Raw genomic sequence first — 18,759 nt, forward strand, 5'->3', positions numbered from 1 at the left:
GGCCTTCTTTGGCTGGAAAATACAGACTTGTAAAAGCCCTCTCCAGGGTGACTGTCCTCCCAGAACTTGCCTCCAGCACGCTGGCTAGAAGCAATGAAAGGAGTGTAAAGAAATCTACAGAAGCAAAATAGGGTGGGTGACACTGGTGCAGTGGCAGAGTTCTCACCTGCCATGCTGGAGATCTGGGTTTGATTCCTGGTGCTTGCCCATGCAAAAAAAACCTATAGAGGCAAAAAGAAGATCAAAATTTCTAGTAGAACAGAGGAAAGAAAGTTTCCCTCTGGGGGTGAACCAATTGCACAAATAGTGCAATCTTAAAAAGTGTACCACATATCCAGGGCAGGAATCAGATGAAGGTCTGAAAAAATGTGACCAGTTTAACACAGGAAATTCTAAAGTTCAAGAATAAGTTGAACCAACTGTCAAGAGGCAACACAAAGCCAATCAACAATAAAACCCTAGGCAAAAGAAAGAAACTGACTTTCAGAGTAAACTCATCAAGATAATCAGATGCCTAGACATCAGCAAAAGTTTGCAAGCCACAGTAAGGAAAAGGAAGATATGGCCCAGTGAAAGGATCAAATTAAAATTTTGAAGAACACAGAATTTGGACTAAGTAATCAAAAATGTTCAAACAAACCCCTAAATCAATTCAAGGAGATGAAGGAAAATATAGGTAAGGAGATAAAGTGTATTAAGAAGACACTGTCTGAGCACAGAGAAGAATTTGAAAGTATAAAAAGAAACATAACAGAAATGATGGGAATGAAAGGCACAATAGAAGAGATTAAAATCTACTAGAGGCATACAACAGCAGATTTGAACAGGCTGAAAAAAGAGTCAGTGAACTTAAAGACAGGACAATCAAAATCTTACAGACAGAAGAACAGATAGAGAAAAGAATGGAAAAAATTGAGCAGGGTATCAGGGATGTAAATGACAGCACAAAGTGCACAAACATACAGGTCATGGATGTTTCAGAAGGTGAAGAGAAGGGAAATGGTCAGACAGGATAGTTGAGGAAATAATGACCAAAATTTTCCCAACTTTAAGGAAGACCTGAATATACATGTCCAAGAAGTGCAATGTACTCTAAACAAAATAAACCTTAATAGACTTACTGTTAGATACACTCTAATCAGAATATCAAATGCCAAAGACAGAGAGAATCTTGAAAGCAGCAAGACAAAAGCTATTCATCACATATAGGTGAACTACAATAAGTGCTGATTTCTTATCAGAAACCATAGAGGAAGCAGTGGTATGATATATTTAAGGTACAGAAGGAGAAAAACTGTTAGCCAAGACTGTTTATCCAGCAACACTCTCCTAAAGTGAGGAGGAATTTTAAATATTCACAGATAAACAGAAACTGAGAGTCTGTCAAAAAGAGACCAGCTGGGAGGGCCACGGTGGCTCAGCAGGCAAGGATGCTTGCCTGCCATGCCAGAGGACCTGGGTTTGATTCCTGGTACCTGCCCATGTTAAAAAAAAAAAAAAAAAAAAGACCAGCCCTTCAAGAAATATAAACATGAGTTATTCAGGCTGAATGGAAAACAACAGCAGAGAAATGGAGTACAGTGTAGAAATGAAGATTGTCAGTAAGGGTTAACTAAAAGGGAAAAAAGAGAAAAACAATAGGATATGACATATAAAAAACTAAAGGATAAAATGGTTGAAGTAAGTATTGCCTTTATGGTAGTAAATGCTAATGGATTAATCTCCCCAGTCAAAAGACATATATTGGCAAAAAAGGATAAAAAAGTATGTTCCAACTATCTTCTGTCTACAAGAGACTCATCTTAGACCCAAAGGCACAAACAAGTTGAAAATGAAAGGCTGGAAAAAGATAACCCCGGCACACAATAACCAAAAGAGATCTGGGGTAGCTATACTAATATCTGACAAAATAGATTAAATGCCAAACTGTTATACAAAGAAAAACATTGTAAATTAATAAAAGGGGCATCCTCCAACAATCGTAAATATGTATGTCCTAACCATGGTGTCCCAGAGTACATGAGGCAAGCACTTGCAAAAACTGTAGGGAGAAATAGGTGTCTCTACAATAATAGTTCAAAACTTCAATACACTACTCTCATCAATACATAGAACAACTAGATAGAGAATCAATAAAAAAACAGAGAACTTGAATGTTATAAAGGGACTAGACCTAACAGACATATACTGAACACTGTACCCCAAAACAGCAGAATATATATTATTCTGAAGTGCTCATGATCATTGTTTTTGTTTGTAAAAGCTGCTGGAATGCAATATACCAGAAAGAAATGGCTTTTAAAAACAGGGATATATTAAGTTGCATGTTTACAGTTCTAAGGCTGTGAAAATGTCCCAATTAAGACAAGGCTATAAAAATGTCCAAACTAAGGCACCCAGGGAAAGATACCTCTGTTCAAGAAGGTCATTGATGTTTGGGATTTCTCTCTCAGCTGGAAAGGCACATGGCAATGTCTGCTAGCTTTCTCTCCAAACTTCTTCAATAGCTTCCCCAGGAGCTTTTCTTTATGCATCTCCAAAGGTCTCTGGCTGGGTGGGCTCTGTTGGCTCTCTCCAAAATGCTCCCCTCCAGTAAGCAACCTCAACTTGAATAAATGGAGACACATCTCCACGGAAACCATCTAATCAAAAGTTACCAGTCACAAAGGGTGGGTCATATCTCCATGGTAACAATAAAAAAGATTCCACCCAGCAATAATGAATGAGGATTAAAGGACATGGCTTTTCTGAGGCGCATAATAGCTTCAAACCAGCACAGTCATTCTCCAGGATAGAACACTTCTTTTGGGTCACAAAAGAAGTTTCAATAAATTTAAAAAGATTGAAATTATACAATTCTCTTTCTATGCCCACAATGGAATGGCACTGGAAATCAATAATAGGTGAAGCACTGGAAAATTCACAAATACATAGAAGTTAAACAACACACTCAAACAATCAGTGGGTCAAGGAAGAAATCACATGAGAAATCAGTAAATATCTCGAGGCAAATGAAAATAAGAACACAACATATCAAAACTTATGGGATGCAGGGAAGGCACTGCTGAGAGGGAAACTTATAGCTCTAGATACCAACATCAAAAAAGAAGTAAGAGTTAAAATCGAAGACCTAACTTCACACGTGGAGGAACTTGGAAAAGAACAACAAATTAATCCAAAAACAAGCAGAACAAAAGAAATAACAAAGATTAGAACATAAATAAATGAAATTGAGAATGACAAAACAATAGAGAAAATTCAAACCAAAAGTTGGTTCTTTGAGAAGATCAATAAAATAGACCAAACTTTGGCTATTCTGACCAATAAATAAAATCAGAACTGGGATGGGGGACATTAGTACTGACCTCACAGAAATAAAAAGGATCATGAGAGGGTACTATGGACAACTGAATTTCAACAAATTAGATGACTTAGACTCAAACACCTAGAAATTAATTTAACCAAAGAAGTAAAGGATTTGTTCACAGAAAATTACAAAACACTGCTAAAAGAAATCAATGAAGATCTAAATAAATGGGGGAAAAGTCTGTGGTTGTACTGGAAGACTAAATGTCATTAAGATGTAAATTCTACCAAAATTAATTTACAGGTTCAGTGCAATATCAATAAAAATTCCAACAGTCTACTTAACATAAATGGAAAAATCAATTATCAAATTTATTTGGAAGGGGCTCTGAGTAGCCAAAAACATCTTGAAAAATAGCAACAAAATTGGAGAACTCACACTTTCTGACTTTTAATGTATATTACAAAGCTACAGTGGTCAAAACAGCATGATACTGCCATGAAGATAGCTATATTGACCAACAGAATTGAATTGGGAGTTCAAAAATAGACCCTCACATCTATGGCCAATTGATATTTGACAAGGCTGCCAAGTCCATTCAACTGTGACAAGAACAGTCTCTTCAACAAATTGGCTGGGGGAACTGGATATCCATATGCAAAAGAATGAAAGGGGACGTCTAACTGAGACCTTATGCAGAAATTAACTCAAATGGATCAAAGACCTAAATATAAGAAGCAGGACCATAAAACTCCCTGGAGAAAATGTAGGGAAGCATCTTCAAGATCTTATGTAGGCAATAGTTTCTTAGACTTTGCATCCAAAGCACAGGCATGAAAGAGAAAAATAGATAAATGGACATCCTCAAAATTAAAAACTTTGTGCTTCAAAGGACTTCGTCAAGAAAGTGATAAAGCTGGGCGGGCCACGGTGGCTCAGCAGGCAAGGACGCTTGCCTGCCATGCCAGAAGACCCAGGTTCAATTCCCGGTTCCTGCCCATGTTAAAATAAAAAAAGAAAGTGATAAAGCAACCCACTCAATGGGAGAAAATATTCAGAAATCACAAATCTGATAAGGGTTTAATATCCAGAAAATATAAATAAATAATGCAGCCAAATGACGAAAAGATAAATAAATCAATTTGAAAATGGGCAAAGGACTTGAATAAACATTTTTCCAAAACAGAAATACAAATGACCAAAAAGCACATGAAAAGATGTGCTATTAGGGAAATGCAAATCAAAACCACAATGAAATATCATTTCACACCTATTAGAATCACTACTATTACAGAAGCAAAAAACTACAAGTGTTAGAGGATGTGGAGAGATAGGAACACTCATTCATTGCTGCTCGGAAATGTAAAATGGTGCAGCTGCTGTAGAAGACAGTTCAGTAGCTCTTTGGGAAGCTCAGTATAGAATTGGTGTAAGATACGGCTACCTAGCTACAAGCTATATACACTCAGAAGAACTGAAAGCAGGGACTCAAACAGATATCTGTACACTGTTTTTCATATATATGAACATTATTCACAGTTGCCAAAAGATGAAGTGTTCTAGATTGCTAGCTGCTGGGATGCAATATACCAGAAACAAAATGGCTTTTAATAAGGGGAATTTAATAAGTTGCTAGTTTACAGTTCTAAGGCTGAGAAAATGTCCCGATTAAAACAAGTCTATAGAAATGTCCAATTTGATGCACCCAGGGAAAGATACCTTGGTTTACGAAGGCCAATGACGTTCAATGTTTCTCTCTCAGCTGGAAGGGCCACCAGTTCACCCTGAGGACATTATGTTGCATGAAATAAGCCAAAGACAAAACAAGAAGTATTGTATGATCTCACTCATATAAACTAATTATATAAGCAAGCTTAGAGTTGGGATCTAGAATAGAGGTTACCAGGGGATAGAATGGGTGGAGAATGGGGAGCTGATGCTTAATTTGTGCAGAATTTCTATTTAGTTTGATGGTAAATGTTAGGAAATAATGGTGATGGACACACATCATTGTGAGTGTAATTAATAACGATTAATTATGTTTGTGAATGTGCCAGATAGGGGATATTTGGGGTCATGTATGTTACTAGAAGGGAAGTTAGATGATAAAATATGGGACTGTGTAATGCAATGAGCCCCATTTTGGACTATGGACTGTGGTACTATTAACTACTATTTTTTTAATTAGAAAAGTTGTAGGTTTACAAAAAAGTCGTGTAAAAAAATAGAACATTCTCATATACCCCCTACCATTGACACTTTGCGTTAGTTTAGTACCTTTGTTCTAAAATTGATTGTGGTGATGAATGCACAACTCTGTGGCTGCACTTAAAGTCACTGATTGTCCACTTTGGATGGATTATATGGTATGTGAGTACATCTCAATAAAACTGCTTCAAATATTTAATTAAAGTTAGGAGGAGGAGATAAAAAGGGTAATGGAAGTAAACTACACCCTCATCTGTTTTAGCAAAGTGTTAGTAAATACAATTAAAAGTTAATAAATTAGGGTGGGCTATGGTGGCTCAGTAGGCAGAGTTCTCGCCTGCCATGCCAGAGACCTGGGTTCGATTCCCAGTGCCTGCTCATGCAAAAAAAAAAAAAAAAAGAAAAGTTAATAAATTTTTTAAAAAGAGAAGTTATGGACTGCTTCCCTGGATGAGATGCCATGGTAGGCAGGAGGGTACAGTGCCAGATGAGACAGCTGAAGTCCTGGCCCTCAAGATGCTTAGTGTTTGATCCTGTGCTGCATCTCACTGAGGCTTGGGGATTGTAGGTGTTCTGTGTGGATTCTTCCTGCTAACCTGCCTAGAAAGTCTTCATCACTTTTAAGCCATTTGATGGAAGAGATATTGTTCTCAAGTCTTCTCACCTGCTCCTCTGGCAATCACTGAGCTTGTCTCTACTAAACTGGCTCTAGTTGGAAGAAAGCAGCCCCCTAGAGGGGACTGGAATATTTGGTTCTAGCACAATCTTCCAGCCTTTGCTATTCTGTCTCCTCCACCTGGAATGCAACCTCCGACACTGTATCTCTGCCACTTACTTCATCAAAAGCAATTCCCAGAAATAGCTCCATTGACTCTACCCAGACCCAAGGAAACAATACATTCAGTGGGCTCTTATTATGGACATTATCTCATTTAATCCTCAGGCAACCCTATGAAGGACATATTATCACCTCCATATTCCAGATAAGAAAACTAAAGTTCAACAACATGAAAGAACTTGCCAAAGGTCACCCAGCTAATGACCTTTGAAGTTTGAACCTACGTCTATCTGACATTAGCCGAAATTTAAACTTATGTCTATCTGACATTAGAGACAAAGCTGGTTTTTAAAAAAATTCTCTTTACTTTTTGGTATTAGAAATTTATTTCCTTCATATATACAGACTATAAATCCTATCTTCACAATGAAAAACAAAGAATAACCATAAAAACACTGAAAAAAAAATGCAAAGAACAAACTGTACCGGTCATGAAAACACACTATGAAACCTCTAAAATAAACAGGGAGGTGCTGGTGCACAAATAGACAAAACAGTGGTATATGACAAATCCCAGAAATACAGCCAAGCGGATAAGGACTTTTAAGTATAAGATAATGATGACATCTCAAATCACTGTGGATAATGATGAACTTTTTAATAAATGGTGTTTTTAAAAAAAAATTATGGGTAGCTATTTGGAAAAACATAAAATTAGATACCTATCACCCACCATATAAAAAAGTAAGCTCCAAGGGTTTGCCTCTGAGCTATCCTGGCTTGGACTGGAGGTGTTTTGTGATAGGTCTCCTTGGGGTCATTTATGAAATGGGGAAGTCCTGGGTGGGCTTTGGTGTTGGTACAGACCCCTTATAAGGGACACTTAAGCAATGTTCATATTGTAAGCCTCAGGGAGCACAAGTAACACGTGTTGGAGGCACCCGTGCGGAGTCTGTTCTGCCCCCACAGATGTGAGCCTTCACAGATGGGGAACGTGAGCAAGGAATTTCCGAGGAACACTTGGATCAAGCCCAGTATGGGATGAAATTGAGAAAACTAGAAGTGCAGAACAGTAGGAGGACTTTTGGGAAGACGGTCCAATAGGATAGCTGGAGATTAGCCCTGCTCCAGGGAAAAGTTAGAGAAGGGGCAGGAGGGTGACTGAGGCAGCAATTCAGGAGTGTGGCTGACCTGGGAGAGCCTTCTCCACCACACAGGGTGGCCCTACCTGCAGAGACCAAGGAACTGAGACGCAGAAAGCTGGAGCCTGGCGCGGAGGTGCAGGCCCTGCGGGAGTACAGGGACGGGTGCCAGGGACTAGGAAGTAAGCCAGGCTACTCTACCCTCACCAGTGCAGCCCTGTGACCAGTGATTCACCCAACCCACCTGAACCCCGTCATCTGTTCCCATTCCCTGCCCTCCAGGTACTACCACTCCACCAGCCCCCAGTGCATGTACTTGCCCCATACCCCTTCCCCAAGTGCAGCCCAACCCACCTTTCCTGCACCCCTCCTGGGCACTACCTCCCCCTCCTTGTTCCCTGAAGACTGTTTCCAGTGCATAAAGGCTGTGGGTGCATACCTCTATACCCAGGCTACTGCTGTCCCCTGCCCCCCTGCCCATAGTGTCATACAACCACACCCTGCCCCCCTCCAAGCTCTGCACATCAGTTTAGGGCACTTCTAGGCCCATGCATGTGCACGGGCCTCCAATCACATCATTCAGCTCTGGGAAGTTTACAGCAGTCCTAGAACTGTGCATGCGCATGGCCCTCAGCCACACTAAGGCTTTTCTTTTTCTTTTTCCAGCTCTAAGAAAGTGCTTACCAGAGCAGCCAGATTACATCTGCCCCCAATTAATAAAGGCCTAACGTGGACCTGCTGCCACAGCTCTATGCATGCACACAAAGGGCCCTGTGCCTTAGACCAGGGCATACCAGGGTTGTGCCCTGCAACTGGTGCACCTGCGTAGCTACATCCTCCCTGGCCACTGGGCGCCCATGTTCACAAGCATCAGCATAACATCCCCAACCTGCACCTATACCTGCCCTGAAAAAAATCACTGCACTGAGTGCCCCACCCTATACCCTGCTCCCTGCTGTACAACCACCCCACAACACAAAGCTTTAGAATGCTGAAAGAAATCAACTCCAAAGTAAATCAGTCAAGATCTTTACATGCCACAAAGACAGCAGAAGATCACTAAGCATATCAGAATGCGGACAGATATAGCCCTGCCTAATGACCAAATTAAAACACTTGAGGAGACACAGACGTTGGAACAACTAATCAAAGATGTAAAGTTAATAAAATAAGTGGGATAGCAAATGACATAAGGGAGATCAAGAAGACAGCAGAAGAGCATAAAGAGGAATTTGAAAGAATAAATAGAAAAATAGTGGATATCACAGAGATTAAAGACTTTGTTGACCAAATAACAAAACCTACTAGAGGCACACAACATCATATTTGAAGAGATAGAAGAAAGAATAAGTGATATAGAGGACAGGATAACTGACTTCAAAGACTCAAAACAGCAAATACCAAAAAAATGTGGGAAAATTTGAGTTGGCTCTCAGGGAAATGATAGACAAAACAAAGTGCACAAATATAGGAATCACTGGTGTCCCAGAAGGAGAAGACAGGAGTAAAGGGCTAGGAAGCATAGTTGAAGATATAATGGGGGGGAAATTCCCAAACCTCATAAAGGACATAAATGATGTACAAGTCAAAGAAGCCCAAAGAACTCCAAACAGAATAAATCCAAATAGGTCTTCCCTGGACACACACCAATCAGTCTGTCAAATGTTGAAGAGAAGCAGAAAATCCTGAAAGTGGCAAGAGAAAAAAAATCTACTACATACAAGGGGAACCAAATAAGACTGAGTTCAGACTACTCGTCTAGCACCCTGGAAGTGAGAAGGCAGTGGTATGATATATTCAAGATCCTGAAAGAGAAAGATTTCCAGCCAAGAGTTCTGTACTCAACCAAATTGTCCATCAAAACTGCGGGAGAAATTAAAGTTTTCACAGACAAAGAAGTCCTGAAACAATTTGTCAACAAGAGACCAACCCTACAAGAAATACTAAAAGGAGTCCTTCCAACTGAAAAAAAAAAATACAGGAGAGGGAAGTCTGGAGGAGGGCACAGAACTGAAGAGCATCACTAAGGGTAATTTAAAGAATACAAGGAGAAAGATGGAAAAGACTATATAGATCTGACAAATAAAATTAAAAAGGTAAGATGGTGGACTGAAGAAATGACTTTTCAGTAATAACTTTGAATGTTAATGAACTAAACTTACCAATTAAAAGACACAGATTGGAAGAATGAATGAAGACACATAATCCAGCTATAAGCTGCTTGCAGGAGACTCATCTTAGACACAAGGATACAAACAGAATGAAAGTGAAAGGATGGAAAAAGATCTTCCACACAAGTTGTAACCAAAAGAAAGCAGGAATAGCTATACTAATATTGGACAAAATAGACTTTAAATGTAAAGACATCATAGACAAAGAAGGACACTATATACCAATTAAAGGATCAATTCACCAAGAAGATATAACAATCATAAATGTTTATGCTCCCAATCAAGGAGCTCCAAGGTACATGAGACAGACATTGGAAAACTAAAGGGAGTGATAGATGTTTCAACAGTAATAGTAGGAGACTTCAATACACCACTGTCCTCTATAGAAAGAGCAACCAGATAAAATGTCAACAAAGAAATAGAGAAGTTAAATAGCTTGATAAATGATTAGACCTTACAGACATATATAGGTCATTGTACCCCAAAGCACAAGGATATACATTCTTCTGTAGTGCTCATGGAACATTCTCCAGGATAGATCATATGCTGGGCCACAAAACAGGTCTTTATTAATTTAAAAACATTGAAATTATTCAAAGTACTTTCTCTGATCACAATGGGATGAAACTGGATCTCAATAACCACCTGAGAACGAGAACATTCACAAATATATGAAGATTGAATAACACACTCTTAAACAACCAGTGGGTCAAAGAAGAAATTGCTATATAAATCAGTAGCTATCTGGAGATGAATGAAAATGAGAATACAACCTATCAGAACTTATAGGATATGGCAAAGGCTGTGCTGAGAGGGAAATTTATTGTCCTAAATGCCTATATCAAAAAACAAGAAAGAGCAAAAATTGAGGACTTAACAACACACCTGGAGGAACATGAGAAAGAACAGCAAACTAACCACAAAGTAAATAGAATAGAAATAACAAAGATTAAAGCAGAGATAAATGAATGGGAGAACAAAAGAAGGAATCAATAAAACCAAAAGTTGGTTCTTTGAGAGTATCAATGAAATTGACAGGCCACTAGCAAGACTGACATATTTAAAAAGAGAGAGGATACAAATAAAATCAGAAATGAAAAGGGTTGTGTTACTACAGACCCTGAAGAAATAAAAGAAATCACAAGAAGATACTATGAACAACTATATGCCAACAAACTAGACAACTTAGATGAAATGGACAAATTCCTGGAAACATGCAAGCAAGCTACACTGACTCAGGAAGAAACAGAAGATCTCAACAAACCAGTCACAAGGAAGGAGATACAATCAGTCATCAAAAATCTTCCTACAGGGGTAAGGGGTATGGTATGTAAAATTTTTTTTTCTTTTTCTGTTTTTGTTTTATTTTTCTGTTGTGTTTTTATTTCTTTTTCTGAATTGATACAAATGTTCTAAGAAATGATCATGATGATGAATATGCAACTATGTGATGATATTGTGAATTACTGATTATATATGTAGAATGGAATGAGCATATATTAAGGATGTTTGTGTTTCTTTCTTGTAATTTTTTTATTAATAAAAAATTATTAAAAAAAAAAATCTTCCTACAAAGAAAAACCCAGGGCCAGATGGCTTCATGGGGAAATTTTACCAAACATTTCAGAAAGAACAAACACCAATCATGCTCAAATTTTTCCAAAAAATTGAGGAAAAAGAACTCTACCTATCTCATTTTATGAAGCAAATATCATTTTAATACCAAAATCGGGTAAAGATGCTATAAGAAAGGAAAACCATAGGCCAATCTCCCTAATGAACACAGATGCAAAAATTCTCCATAAAATATTAGCAAATCGAATCCAACAACACATTAAAAGAATTATACACTATGGCCAAGTGGAATTTATACCAGGAATGCAAGGATGGTTCAACACAAGAAAAACAATTAATGTAATACAGCACATTAACAAATTGAAAGGGAAAGATCACACAATCATCTCGTTTAATGCTGAAAAAGGATTCAACAAAATTCAGCATCCTTTTCTGATAAAAACACTCCGAAAGACAGGAAGCAAAGGTAACTACCTCTATATGATAAAGAGAATATATGAAAAACTGATAGCCAGCATCATACTCAATGAAGAGAGACTGAAAGCTTTCCCCTAAATTCAGGAACAAGACAAGAATGCCAACTGTCACCACTATTATTCAACATTGTGCTAGAAGTTCTAGCTAGAGCAATCAGACAGGACAAAGAAATAAAGGGCACCCAAATTGGAAAAGAAGAAGTAAAACTCTCATTATTTGCAGATGATATGATACTATACTTGGAAGATTGTGAGAAATCTACAGGAAAGTTACTTGAGCTAATAAACAAATTCAACAAGGTGGCAGGATATAAAACTAATGTGCAAAAATCAGCAGCATTTCTATACACAAGCAATGAGCTAGCTGAGGAGTCAGTTAAGGAAAGAATTCCATTCAAAATAGCAACTAAAAAAATCAAGTACTTAGGAATGAACTTAACTAGGGATGTAAAGGACTTGTACACAGAAAACTACATACCATTGCTAAAAGAAATCAAAGAAGATCTATATAGGTGGAAAGAGATTCCCTGCTCATGGATAGGAAGGCTAAATATAACTAAGATGTCAATTCACCCCGAATTGATCTACAGATTCAAGACAGTTCCAATCAAAATTCCAACAACTTACTTTGAAGATTTAGAAAAGCTAATTACCAAATTCATCTGTAAGGGAAAGCAACCCTGAATAGCTAAAAGCATTCTAAAAAAGAAGAACGAAGTGGGAGGATTAATATTCCCTAACTTTAAAACCTATTATAGAGCCACAATGGTCGAAACAGCATGGTACTTGCACAAAGATAGAAGCATTGACCAATGGAATCAAAGCGAGAGTGTAGAAACAGACCACGAAATCTATGGTCAACTGATTTTTCACAAGGCCCCCAAATCCTCTGAACTGGGACGAAATAGTCTTTTCGATAATTGGGCATGAAAGAACTGGATATCAATAGCCAAGAGAATGAAAGAGGACCTCTATCTTACACCCTACACAAAAATTAACTCAAAGTAGATCAAACACCTAAATATAAAAACTAGCACCACAAAGCTTCTAGAAGAAAATGTAGGGAAACATCTTTAAGACTTAGTAATAGGAGGTAGTTTCCTTTACACCCAAAGCACAAGCAACAAAAGAGAAAATTGATAAATGGGAACTCCTCAAAATCAAATACTTCTGCACCTCCAAAGACTTTGTCAAAAAGTTGAAGAAGCAGCCAACTCAATGGGAGAAAATATTTGGAAATCTCAAATCGGACAAAGGTTTGATTTCCTGTATATACAAAGAAATCATACAATTCAACAGCAAAATAACAAACAACTCAATTATAAAATGGGCTAAGATATTATTAGCAAATACAGATGGCTCAAAAGCACATGAAGAGATGTTCATTTTCATTGGTTATAAGGGAAATGCAAATCAAGACTACAATGAGATACCACCTCACACCTATAAGAATGGCTGCTGTTAAACAAACAGGAAGCTATAAATGTTGGAGAGGATGTGGAGAAACTGGGACATTTATGCACTGCTGGTGGGAATGTACAATGGTGCAGCCACTATGGAAGACTGTTTGGTGGTTCCTTAGGAAACTAAATATTGCGTTGCCCTATGACCCAGCAATAACACTATATAGTATATACCCAGAAGAGCTGAAAGCCATGGCACAAACAGACATTTGCACACTGATGTTCACAGAAGCATAATTCACAATCACCAAAAGATGGAAACAAATCAAATGCCCATCCACAGACGAGTGAATCAACAAAATATGGTATATACATGCGATGGAATATTATGAGGTAGTGAGACAAAATGACGTCCTGAAGCATATGGCATGACGCTGAGTGAAATTATCCAGCACAAAAGGATAAATACTGTATGATTCCACTTTTATGACCAGCATAAAGTGCATAAAGGATGCACTGATGGAGAAGTAGATTGGTGAACAATGGGGTACAGTTATGAACAAAGGTTGTGCTGCTACAAAAAGCAACAAAGTCATGAGGCATGCAACCGTGTGAATGAACATGTGGGGCATTTGGTGAGACAAAGTAAGCCAAAAACAAAAGAACAAGAATAGTATGGTCACCTTTAGAAAATGCTTATAAGAAAACAGGGGCCTCTAGATTGTAAGCTTTTAGAGCAGACACATTGAGTCTGGAGTGGTGCTTATTATTTCTCGATTTTGACAGGCTGTTTTATATATATAATCTGATATTTAGAAATAAGAATGAAGCCGAACAGTTTGGGGTTAAAGTAATTCAAAATGTAGGGGTAAGGAAGACAGTGTCTATATTTTAGAACCACACATACTCTTTGAGACCAATGGAAGAAAGGTTTATTTGGTCTGGAAAGAAATGTTCTGTAGTAAATAATCTAATTTAACCTATTGGTATACTTCATTTGAACAATTTAAACACAGGGAGCCCAGAATAAGAAAGAGGTCCTTTAATCCTGTATAGATTATTGTAATGCCTGGATACATCCTAGAGTATATTAAGCAGATAATCAGAAAGTATTGGCAAAGTCCCCTGAAGATGGGAGAAGGAATATGGAACTATTAAACCTTACCATCAGAGAATCCCCTGATACTGTGTCAAGCGTTAGAGCCACCCAAATCAATAGGCCATGCCCTTGATCATGAGGCTTACTCTTGTGAAGCTTATGTAGGTAGCAGAGAAGTTTAGTCTACCTATAGGCATGCCTAAGATTTACTTCTGGAGGACCTCTTTTGTTGCTCAGATGTAACCTCACTCTCTCTAAGCCCAATTCTGCAAATGAAATCATTGCCCCCCCCCCCCCCCTTCATGGGACATGACATCCAGGTTTGAAGTGTCCCTGGTGATGTGGGAGAGGACTCCCAGGAATGAATTCAGACCTGGTACCATGGGATCAACAATTCCATCCTGATCAAAAGTGGGAAAAGAAGTTTAAGAAATGAAGTATCGGTGGCAGAGAGAATTCAAGTAGAGTTAAAAGAATACTCTGGAGGTTGCTCTTACTCAAGCTTCAGTTAGACCTTGCTACCTATCATAACCTGCCAACCCCCAATCAGGACCATTCCAGTCAATCCTGAAGAACACCTAGGGCAATACATAAGATTCCACAAGGGTTCCATTCACTAGAGTAACTTTTCAGAAACCTACAACCTCCAGATAGGTCCCTGGTCCAGATAAGTCCTGAAAGCTACCCCAGCCACTCTGGAACATCAGATAGTTCCATCTCCCTACCCCATATTAGTAACAGACCCTTCCAAAATGAAAAATTTAGAATTGCCATAGCCCAAACCCCTCTAAAGAGAGGGATGGAAAGAACAAAGGTGATGTTGGAGTTACTCAGAGAAGATAGGATTTAACAAATGAATATGAATGCTGAATCATTAAATTGATATCTCTTTTAGTCTCTAGTATTTTAGAGAGCTAGAAGTAAAACCTAAAATTATGGAATTGTAACCCATGTCAAAGTCTGAAATATATTCTATAACTAATTGTGGTGCTGTTCTTTGAAATTTATAGCTTTTTTGTGTATATCTTATTTTTCACAAAAAAAGAAGGAAAAAAAAAACTCGACTGTGATGATAAAAAAATATTTAAGCCCTCTGGCTTCCTATATTTTGGAGCAGCTTGAATGGAAAATATGAGAGGATCATATGGTAGCCCATGACAAACTCTGGGATCTCTCCTGTAACTACTTGTTGAAGAGTGCTTTGAAAACTATTGCTTTTTTATTTCTTCGCTTTGAATATGTGCTATACTATACAATGAAAAAAATAATAGTAGTAGGTTGATTGTAGCACAATAACATATGTATACTGAATGAAGCTGAATGTGAGTATGATTGATGGAGAAGGGCTGGGGGCATGTATGAAACCAGAAGGAAAGATAGAGGGTAAAGATTGAGATGGTATAACTTAGGAATGCCTAGAGTGGGCAATGATGATGAGAAAATGCACAAATAAATTGCAATTGGTGCAAACTAGGGTCTACAGTCAACAGTAACACTGTAATATGCTTCCACTGAATGTAACAAAGGCATTATGCCAAAACTAAATGTCAACAAGTGGGAGTCATGGGAGAGGGGTGTATGTGCTTTGTGGAAGAAAAGGAAATGTCTTCATGTAGATATGGTGGCAAAGGCATGTATATGGCTTCTTAGGTTGGCATTGTATGATGTGAATAAACCTGTTTAAAAATGAAAAAAAAATATTAAGCTTCATGTGGCTTGGCTCTGATATATAAATGTAAACAATGAGACCCATACAAGTACTAAAAGAAACCATGGGTCATTCCATTTTAATCTGGGTATAGGGAAAGACTTTCTAACTATGACTCAAAATCCAGAATTAATTAAAAAATGATTGATAAATTTCACTATGTAAAAAAAAAAAGTGTAACATTGAAAAACACTAAATAAAGCCAAATAAAAACTGGCAAACTAGGGAAAAAATGGGTTAATATCTTTAATATATAAAGAACTCTTAAAAATGTAGAGATAAAAGACCAAAAAACTTGATAGAAAAATTAGAGAAAGACAAGAAAAGATAGTTAATTAAAAATATCTTTAAAAGATCCTTAAACATACAAAAAATATTCAAACATACTTACAATTAGAAGAATAAAATTTAAAACAATGCTGAATTATCATATGTCTCCTATTAGACTAAAAATTTTTTAAATATAATAAAATTCTGTTATTGAGGCAGTAGGAAAAAGGGCATTATCTCATACATTGCTGGTTGGAATGCAAACAGGGTGTGTCCCTTCTGAAAGGTAGTTTGGCAACACCTAAAATTTAGTCTCTCCTCTCAACTAAGCAGTTCTAATTCTAGGAATTTATCCTATAGTTACACCTCCAACAATGTGAAAATACACGTGCACAGGTTTATCATGTCAGTATTGCTAAAAACCCTAAAAAGTAGGGCATAGAGAAGAAAGAACCAACTTAAGTAACTTTGGAAAACTGTATTTTGACTATATGCTCTAGGCTAAGGAGAAAACTGTGCATAACTATTGTACTCCAGTTAATACTTTTTCCCCAGGGGTATGGGTTAGAAATTCTAAAACTACTCTGCATATACCAGGATTGGGCTAGTAAATAAATATATTGTTGATAATGGGAGCAAGTTTTCTCACTGTCAGAGAAAGAAATTACAAAGAAGGAAAAGGAGGATGTCTTACATGAGTCCTGTGGTATTTGATTGGTATCAGTATAAACTCATGGTTTAAAATAATTTATACACAGCAATTGATACAGAAATAATATAGATATGCATGTGAGCATATTTATACATATTTCCTAGCTCTGACCCATGATGGGGTCTTGAAGCAAGACATCCAAGGAGCAATGAGCTGACCTGGTTTCCAGATCATGGTTTCTAAATACTGTTCTCCAGTAAAAGGAACCAGAGGTCCTTGACTCTGGGTTGGATGAAGGAAAATATAAGGTGAAGCTGGAATACCTTGTGTTGACAGAAAGTAAGGAAATATTTAAAAAGATGATGTAGCATATTAAAAGGATATAGAAACTAAACTGTAGAAACTCCCAATACCAAATCTAGGACAACTGGATTAACAAAATAAATAAAGACAGTAAGGCTTATAACCTATAGAATAAAACAAATATCTATTAGCCCATACTGACAAATATAAATAAATAAATGGAGAAGAGATAAATTTTCCTTAGGGAGAATTCGAATAATAAATAAAGAAGGGATGGCAGAAACAGAAGTTCACCACTAGGCAAATATCACATAATAATTGTTGCAGGCAAGAATCATAAATGACTGTTAAAATTAGTTGACAAATGTATGAGAAACAATGTCTTCTCACAAGATACTTAGAAATTACAAAGGGGAAAATAGAAACTTTACATGGAGAAATCTGGCAGATACCACCTTTACCTCGTGCTGAAAGTTCCCATCACCATGATAAGACATAGTGACATCATGTATCTCTTGATGTGATGCAGTAGGGAAGGCAAGCGTAACTTCTGAGGTATTCTTAGCAAAAATGTATACGCTCAATCCAATAATTAGAAAGCATTAGATAATCACAAATTAAGGAATATCATAAAAACAAAATAAGGCAAAACCAGCCTTGCTCATGAGAAGTGTCAAAGTCACAAAAGACAAAGAAAACTGAAGAACAGTTACAGATTGAAGGAGACCTGACAACAAATGCAGTGTGTGATCCCGAAACACAAAAAGTACATCGGTAGGACTAGTGACACAATTTAAATAAGGTCTGTAGAATTATCAATTTCCTTGCATTATTTTAATGTAATATGTTAACATCAACGGAAGGGGGATGAAGGATATGTTGGAATTCTGTACTATCTCTGCAACAGTTTTGTAAGTCTAAATGAATTCAAAATAATTTTTGTTTTAATTAGTGACTTTCCAAGTAAGTTCAAGTAAAGGATAAGCACTTAACAGGAGGTTTTAGAAAGGATTCATTCCATAAATAGGTGACGATAATGCAGAGCCTTAGGTCCCTTCAAGCCATTTCCTGAGAATGAAATTGGAATTCTTAGTTTATGAGGTGAATTACAAGATTCCATACAAGCCTTAATTTGGTGGTAATTCCCCTGAATTTGTAGAAAGTGAGAAATTAGCTCCATTTTTACTTTATTGCAACAAATGATGCATACCGTTAGCACCAAAAAATGTATTATGAAAAATTTTAACTAGTTCACAATTAAATTTCCTAGCGTCAACCTCCAAGATTTTAAATACTTGAAAAATAAATCTATATTTATAGATGAGTTTTCAGCCACACCAGAAACAGTTATCCTAAACTATACCGATAATCGTATAAAGGATTCCAGCACTTTAGATCAGATGAAAATTATACTGTTAAGTGGAGAAAAGCAGATTTCAACACTGTACATGATCCCATTTTTTTTTTGTCTAAAATAAAAATATATATGTATAGGGAAGAGTCTAAAGTGCAAGATGACAAAATATAGATTTCTTTAATCGGGGGGGGGTTGGAAGTGGGTGCTTTCTCTTTGAGTCTCAACAATTTCTAATTTTTCTACAATAATTACTTATTACCTTTATCATCATAAAGATAAAGATTATAATTGTTTTTTTAAAAAAAGCAAT

At 37.2% G+C, this 18,759-nt stretch overlaps 1 protein-coding gene across 2 annotated transcripts in view; it reads right to left on the minus strand.

Moving 5' to 3' along the window:
* GPR149 (G protein-coupled receptor 149) overlaps positions 1-18,759 on the minus strand; it is an 81,186-nt gene that overhangs the window by 49,141 nt on the left and 13,286 nt on the right. Inside the window, exon 1 of one of the 2 annotated variants that reach the window (XR_013175120.1) lies at positions 2,411-2,593. The exons of the other annotated variant lie outside the window; for it this stretch is intronic. The gene's annotated coding sequence lies outside the window, so the exon portion shown is untranslated. Of the gene's footprint in view, positions 1-2,410; positions 2,594-18,759 lie in introns of those variants that run through there. 2 annotated transcript variants of the gene reach the window in all.

This window comes from Tamandua tetradactyla, chromosome 5, assembly GCF_023851605.1.
Source record: "Tamandua tetradactyla isolate mTamTet1 chromosome 5, mTamTet1.pri, whole genome shotgun sequence".
NCBI lineage: Eukaryota > Metazoa > Chordata > Mammalia > Pilosa > Myrmecophagidae > Tamandua > Tamandua tetradactyla.